At 31.2% G+C, this 8,527-nt stretch overlaps 1 pseudogene; it reads right to left on the reverse strand.

The window, feature by feature from the left end:
- Window positions 1-6,679: 6,679 nt before the first annotated feature.
- Window positions 6,680-7,796, reverse strand: LOC109436356 (cytosolic 5'-nucleotidase 3A; annotated as a pseudogene).
- Window positions 7,797-8,527: the final 731 nt, after the last annotated feature.

Raw genomic sequence — 8,527 nt, forward strand, 5'->3', positions numbered from 1 at the left:
AAAATATAACCTAAACTCTTTTATAACACTTACTTTAGAAAGTTTGCACCCTTTCACTCCCCACTTTGAAATATGAATCTTTCATCACCCAGAACTATCTTCTCTACCTGTTTTTATACCTGATTCATGGCTAAAATCATAGAACAAATCTATTTGATCTCTGTTTGCATGTCTTTTATGTTTATACATATGTATAAGGCATACATTTGTATATATATGTGTGATATTTTCCTACCTCTGATGATATTGACACATTAACTTATTAAATCTCTTCAAAGTACTCTATTCTAAATTGCTTTAGAAAAGAAATAAACACACAAATTAAATTTTCCTAAAATTCTCAGAAATATAGGAATTGACCCAGATGCTTTTCAAATCCCATGATTTGAATAAAACTAGTCTTTGTAAGACTAGCTTAATATTGTTGTTTTAATAAAAGAGGTATGTCACCATTAAATATAATACATACATTTTTATTCTACTTTGGCCTAGTAGTCAAATAAGCTAATATTATATCTACTAAATGTTTAAGATTATAAAATTTATAGATTTGATTTTAATCAAATGAGTCATTATGACAAATTTAGTTTAACAATAATTATGTTTTATATATCTGTTGAGTAGTTTCCAAAATCTTTTTGATAACTTAAAACCTTAAAGTTATACAAAATTAAGTTAAATGACAGATATTCGTTGAATATCTAGATTACTTCTAAACAAAATGAAAAGCTGATATATTAATTACTAAAATTAAGTTTACGTTTATATAGTTTTTGCTTCTTAGTTTTACAGAGATGAAAGATATTTGGGTCCGCTAATAAAACATGTTATTTTTGCCATATCGAGAAATTGTACTAGAAATTGTGAAATGATAAATTTGTTAATCTATTGCAGAATGCTTGCATATGACAGAGAGTTTACAATTGTCTACTTTCTTTTTCCCTCTGGAAAATTAAGATTACTAAGGGTTGAAAAGTATAATCAATATATGTATATGAAAGAAAAGTATAATCAATATATGTATATGAAATTACCAGAAATTGTAAGAATGAAGGGAAATAATTCTGTATGCAAAGTATGCAAGGAAAGTAGGATGTGTTTTTATAAAAGTATAAAAGGCAGGAAGTATAAAAAATATGTTTCTTCAAGAGAAAAAGGAGAGCAATTTTTTTTTTTTTTTTTAAGTAAAATAACGGGTTGAGAGAGAGAGAAAGAGAACAAAACTTGAATTGATATAAAAAAGTGTAGAGTGTTTTCTGGGAAAGAAATTTTATGTTGTGTGTCAAAGCTGGCTAAGATTGAATGGATTTATTTATAAGTTTTTTGTTTTGTTTTTGTTTTTCAATGAGCTCAGTAGTGTATTGATGTAAAACTTTAGTTTTCTTTCTTGTTAAAATAACAAAGTTTTATTAAATTATTGGTCTGCTCTTAATAAGAAATTGTAAAAAGTTTTCTTTACCTTTTAAGTAATCCACAGGGGAAAAAAAAAGATTCTGTCTTATCAGAATACTTTCCTGGGCTTTATCATGTCTTTCATTATTTAAAAGAACAAAGTCTTCTCACTTAAAAACAAAAACAGCAACAAGAACAAAAAATAAGGATTTCTCTTTTTTTTTTTTTTTCGGTCTCAAAACAAAATGTGATGAGCAGACTGAGTTTAGTGAAAGGAATGGGGGTTGATGTAAATAAAGCTCCGGAATCCACTTATTCTCTCCTGCATATAGATGTGGATGCCAGGGAGAGGAAACCCCTTCTATTTAGAGAAAGGCTAGCCATAAAGTGCCCAAATGGACTTCATTAATGAGCTCAAATGTCCAGAAATACAGGAATACTCAGGAAGTATTTGAAGAATGAAGCTAAATTCTCTATTTCAATTGAAAAATCTTAATGGAGCTCTCAAGATGCACTACAGGCTGTGAATGGCATAAAAACCCTTAAGTCATTATTGTCTCAACTCCTTAATTAACACAAATATACTCATACAAGTATTATAAAAAGAAAAAAGGTGCTTCATTCCTGGATATATTGAAGCGAGAAGGTCTCACTAGAAAGTAAAAGCTTGGGGAGTATTTGAGATCTTGCTACCCAGCATGTCATCAGTTTGGCTCAAATAAACTCTGACAAAAATTCAAAAAAAAAGAAAAAAGAAAGTAAAATCTTTTTGTTTGTTTGTTTGTTTTTGTTTATGAAGACCATTCAGGTAAGAGCCTAGTAGAGGTGGATATAATCTATTTGCTTCATGTGTCTATAACTTTTGTAGTGGGGGGAGATAGAAGACCACACGCAGGGATAAACATTAACTCAGTGGCATAATTTAGAGCAAAACCTGATGAAATCATGACTGTTTAGGTAGTTGGGTGAGTCACCTGACTTGAAGTGCATCCCACAGGTCTAAATTGGAAATCATGCCAAACTTCCAAGCTCCTGGTGAAATGGGAGCTGAGCAACCCCCTTATATGCAGTCCTGAATACAGGATTACAAATAATCTGGTTTATCATTTGCCTTACTATGAATACATTCATTTTTTCCTACTCACTTTTGCAAGTCAAATAATGCCAGGAAGACCACACAGCAATATTTACCAACGTGCACATAGAACAAACATGTACTGACAATACTGATAAATTTGACATACATTAATATTAATGAGCACAACACTAATAATAATAATAAATAATAATAAAACCATTTATAAATGTCAGGGAATTTAGTAGCTCAAAGGAAGGAGTTCAAGATAAACAACCAACATCAGTGGCCTCTGAGGAAATAGTAAAGCTCTTTTTTATTAATTTCTGCTTATATCTATATTGTTTCTTTCCTTCTGCTTTCCTTGGTTTTGCAGAGGTGTTCTTTTTCTGCCTTTTGAAATTAAATATTTCATGTTTTTTAGTTTCAACATTTCTTGATTCTTATTTCTTCTATTTCTCCCCCCACCCCTTTTAAAATTAAACATAACAAAATTTTCCATCTTAATCATTTTTAAGTGTACAAATTAATGGCATTAAGTGCATTCACATTTTTTTTTGAGCAAGCATCATCACTATCCTTGTCCAGAACCCTTTCATCTTGCAAAACTGAAATTCTATACCCATTAAATAATTCCTCATGTGATTACTCTAGGTACCTCATATAAGTAGAATCACAGTATTTCTCCTTTTATGTCTCACTTGTTTCACTTAGCATAATGTCTTCAACGTTCAACCACATTGTAGCATGTGTCAGAATTTTCTTTATTTTTAAGACCGAATAATATTCCATTGTATGTATATACTACATTTTGTTTATTCATTCGTCAGTAGATGCTTGGATTGATTCTACCTTTTGGCTATCATAAATAGTGTTGCTATAAACATGAGTGTACAAATATTTGTGAATCTCTGGTTTCAAATCACTTGGGTATATTCCCAGAAGGGGGATTGCTGGATCATACGTAATTTTACTTTCAATTTTTTGAGGAAGTGTCAAACTGCTTTTCATCTCAGCTCCACCATTTTGCATTCCTACCAACAGTGCACAAGACTTTCAATTTTTAATCCCTTATCTAATCAATTATTTTAAAGTAATTTTTCTGTCCTGCCTGGTGGCTCAGGTGGTTGGAGCACCATACTCTTAAGCCGAGGTTACCGGTTGATTCCCACATGGGCCAGTGAGCTGCACCCTTTACAGCTAAGATTGTGAACAATGGCCCTCCCTGGAGCTGGGCTGCTGTGTGCTGCTGCAGGTTGCTGCTGTGAGCTGCCAGAAGCAACAACAGCTTGAACACGAGTTGGGGGGGGGGGGGGAGGCGAGGTGGAAGAAGGGGAAAGAAAAAAAGAAAATATTTTCTCCCACTCAATAGATTGCCTTTTCACTCTGTTAGTGTGTTCTCTGGTGACCAGAAGGGTTTTTTGTTTTTGTTTTTTTAAATAATTTTGACGTAGTCCAAATTATCTTGTGTGTGTGTGTGTGTGTGTGTGTGTGTGTGTGTTGTTGTTGTTGTTGACTGTGCTTTTGGTGTCATATAAAAGAAATTATTCCCTAACCTAATGTCATGAAGATTTTTCCTTATGTTTTCTTCTAAGAGTTTTGTAGATTTAGCTCTTATGTTTAGGTGTTTAATCCATTATGAGTTAACATGTGTATGTGGTATGAGGCAAGGGTCCATCTTCATCCTTCTGTGTGTGGAAAGATATCCAGTTTTCCCAGTACAATTTATTGAAAAGATAGTTTTTTCCCCCTTTGAATGGTTTTGGCAACTAAGTTAAAAATTATTCACCATAAGTGAGAGACTTTATTTCTGGGCTCACTATTCTATTTCATTGGTCTACATATCTATGTTTATGCCAGTACCACACTGTTTAGATTAGTGTAGCTTTGCAGTAAGCTTTGAAATCAGGAAGTGTGAGAACTCTAATTTTTTGTTTTTACAAGATTGTTTTGAATATTCATAGTCCCTTGAGGTCCCAATTGAAATTTATAGTGGATATTTTTTGCAGAAACACCATTGGGATTTTGATAGGGATTGCATTAAATATGTAGATAGCTATGGGTAGTATTAACATCTTAACAATATTAAGTCTTCCAATCCATGAACCCAAGATGTCTTTCTACTTATTGGTATCTTCTTTAATTTCTTTCAGCAATGTTTTGTAGTTTTCAGTGTAATAGTCTGTTGCTCCCTAGGTTAAGTTTATTCCAAAGTATTTTATTCTTTTTGATGTTATTGTGAGTGGAATTGTTTTGTTAAATTCCTTTTCAGATGTTCACTTTTGGGGTATAATAATGCAACTGATTTTGTCATGTTGATTTGGTATTCTGTAACTCTGCTGAATTTGTTTATTATAAGTTTTGTGTGGCATCTTTAGGGTTTTATACATATAAAATTATGTCATCTGTGAACAGAGATAACTTTACTTCTTACTTTTAATATGGATTTTTTTTTTTTTTTTGCCTAATTTCTCTGGTAAGGACTTCTCATATTATGTTGGTTAGAAGTGGTAAGAGTGACCATTCCTGTCTTGCATCTGATCTTAGTGAGAAAACTTTCAGTTTTTGTTACTTTTGAGTATGATGTTGGGTGTGGGCTTTTAATATGGCCTTTTTTATATTGACATAGTTTCCTACTATTCCTAGTTCAGTGTTATTATTATTTTTTACTCAAGAGACAGTGTTGAATTTTGCCAAGTTATTTTCCTGGATCTATTGAAATGATCACATTTCCCCCCTTTATTCTGTTAATGTTATGTATTACATTGATTGATTTTGGTATGTTCAGAAACTATCCTTGCATTCAGAAACTAATCTCAAAGGTCATGGTGTATAATTATTTTACCATGCTAATAAATTCTGTAATTTAGTATTTTTGGAGGATTTTCACACCTCTACTAATACTGGTTATTGTACTGCAGCTTTTTTTTTTTTTTTTTTTTTTCCCCTTGTAATGTCATTGTCTGGTTTGGGTATTTAGGTAATGCTGGACACAAATAGAATAAATTTAGAAGTGTTCCCTTCTCTTAAATTTTTTGGAAGAGTGTGAGAAATATTGGTGTTAATGTCTCTTTAAATTTTTGGTAGAATGCACCAGTGAAGTCACCTGGTCCTGGGTTTTCTTTTGTTGGAAGATTTTTTATTGCTAATTTTAATCTCCTTACAAGTTATATATCTCTGTATCAATTTTCTGTTTCTTCATGATTCAATCTTGATAGCTTGTGTGTATTAGGATTTTGTCCATTTCATTTAGGCTATTCAATTTATTGTCATAAGTTTATTCAGAGTACTCTCTTATAAACCTTTTTACTTCTGTAAGTTGGTAGTAAACTTGTATTTCTGTTATTATTTTTCTTTTTTGTAATTTGAGGATTCTCTTTGTTTCTTAGTCAATCTAGCTAAATGTTTCTCAATTTTGTTGATCTTTTCAAAGAACCAAGTATTGGTTTTGTTGATTTTCTCTGTTACTTTATTATCTGTTTTATTTATATCTTCTGTGATTTTTATTTCCTTCATTACAATAGCTTTCAGTTTAGTTTGGTTTTCTATTTCTAGTTATTTTTAAAGGATTTTCATTTCATCTTCATTATCAATACATCAATATAGAACATTTTGTAATGATTAGTGACATGTGGATACCAACATTTTTTTAATACCAATATTTTCTTGTAAATGTTGATTTTCTCCAAACCAAAAAAAAAAAAAAAAAAAAAACACAAAAAGGCACAATTTCAGCAGACAATACCATCAGCATGATTCACCCACATTACAAAAATGGCAATACATAAAACCATGCACATTATTTTACCATTTCTTAGTACTTAAAAAAAGAAAAAAACTTCTATTATACAAACTTCCCAGTGTAAAAAAAACTCTTCAAAAACTTGTTAATAACAATAAACTACAAATTTCATTTTGAAGAAGTACAAAGTTATTTTTCAAAATTTAGCTTTAAGATTTTTAAAAATCCATTTTAAAATATAGTAAAACAAAAACAAACAAACAAACAAACAAAAAAATGTGTTGAGAGAGAGAGGAAAAAAAGGCTTCCAGTTAATGGGGGTACAATCTGAAAAAAACTACTACATAAAAAAAAAAAAAAAAAAGAGCAAAAAAAAATTATAAATAGGAGTCTTTCAGCAAGATGAACAGTTGAGCCCTTCTTGCATCATTTGAACCCATAGGACAGAGTTCTTTTTTTTTTTTGCTTGTTTACAGAATCTTCTGTAAGATAGAGTTGGCTATTTCCCCAAAGATTCATTTTTTTAAAAAACAAAATATAAAGAGTCATATATTTTTAGAAGCTCATCCACTCTATCATTTAGATACCCAATTTTTTTTTTTTTTTATTCTTAAGTATCCTTGAGTGTCTTCTGGAAAAAATAAATGTATGTTGTTTTTTTTTTTTGATTGATTCTCTCTGCTTAAAGCATCATTATTTTTGTTAAATACATGAATTAGTTCTCTTTTAAGTACTTTGAGCATTTTATTTTCATCAAAATCCATGAAGTTGACATTACTGCGACATTTAGATGATAAACACTAGCTTTATGGATAACTTCCTGTAGTACATCAGTGATACTGGCTGATAATATAAATACAGGGATACTGTGTTGTTGGAGTTTATCAAATAAATTGTCATATCCTTCCTGAGCATACTGTCAGATTCTGCTATAATTTCTTTAAGTCCAGCTTTCGCTAAAGCTTGTTCAACAAGAAAATCATGTAAATTGGTATACCATTTTACCACATAAGGGTACTTCTCATCTACATTTAAAAGAGGATCAATTTCAAAAGCATAATATTTTCCTTTATTTGGAATAACTTTTTACATTAATTTGTAACCAGATTACAGTCGTCAATGACATCATTTCATATTGGGCATTGTTTCCCTTTGTAGGATAATCTACCTAATGTCATATCAAAATCTGTTATTATCTAATGTTTGGCAGCTCCTCCTTTGATAAGACCACAGATAATTTTTTCTACTCTTGCAGGGTTCTTGATGAGAACTGAATTTTTTTGGAATTCTGGCATCATGTTCTCATGTACAGTAAAATCTTAATTAGTCATTTCTTGGTTATACAATCTTCCTTACGACACTCTACGTTCTGTCCTTGAATTTCTCCTGAAACTAAACATAAGTGGTAAACACTTTCCAGAGATACAAGGCTTGGATAGAGACTTCTCCATGATCTTGATCTTCTTCCCCACCTTCCTCTTTAAAGTAAATATATACTTGGCCAGCATCATCCCCAACCATCAGGGCATACATGCTGCTGCTAACTAGTACACTGACCCTCACCCTGGATGCGTGGTTGATGAATGGAGCCTTGTGCATCTCCCAGGCCCAAAAAGAAGAGGCAACTCACAGTGACTGTGGGCCTCTTCTTTCTAGTTCTTTAAGGTATAAATTTAGGTTGCTAATTTGGGATTTTCTTCTTTTTTAATGTAAGCATTTACAATTATAATTTTTACTTTAAGTACTGCTTCCACTGTATCCCATAAGTTTAAGAATGTTGGGTTTTTATTTTTATTTATCTCAAGCTATTTTCTGTCTCATGATAGGTCTCTTTGACCTATTGGTTTTTTTGAGTGTGTTCTTTAACTTTCACATATTTGTGGATTTTTCAGTGTTTCTGTGCTGTAGATTTCTAGATTTTTTTTTTTTCATTGTGAATGGAAATTCTCTTTCTATGATTTCAACTTTTTAAAATGTATTAAGACTCCTTTTGTGGACTAATATATGATCTATTCTGAGAAATATATTTCCATTTACATTTGACAAAAAGTGTATGTTCTGTTCTTGTTGGGTGTAGTGTTCTGTGTAAGTCTGTTAGGTTCAATTAGTCTATAATATAGTTCCTTAAGCCTTCTATTTTCTTTTGATATCCTCTCTGGTTGCTCAATAAATATTGAATGAAAGGCTTTGCAGTTTTCTACTATCATTGATTTCTTCCTTCAATTATGTTAATATTTGTATCTATATTTAGGAGTTCTGACGTTTGGTGCATACATATTTTAATTGTTAAATCTTCTTGGTGAATTGAGTCATTTATC

This window comes from Rhinolophus sinicus, chromosome X (genome assembly GCF_036562045.2).
Source record: "Rhinolophus sinicus isolate RSC01 chromosome X, ASM3656204v1, whole genome shotgun sequence".
NCBI classification, from domain to species: domain Eukaryota; kingdom Metazoa; phylum Chordata; class Mammalia; order Chiroptera; family Rhinolophidae; genus Rhinolophus; species Rhinolophus sinicus.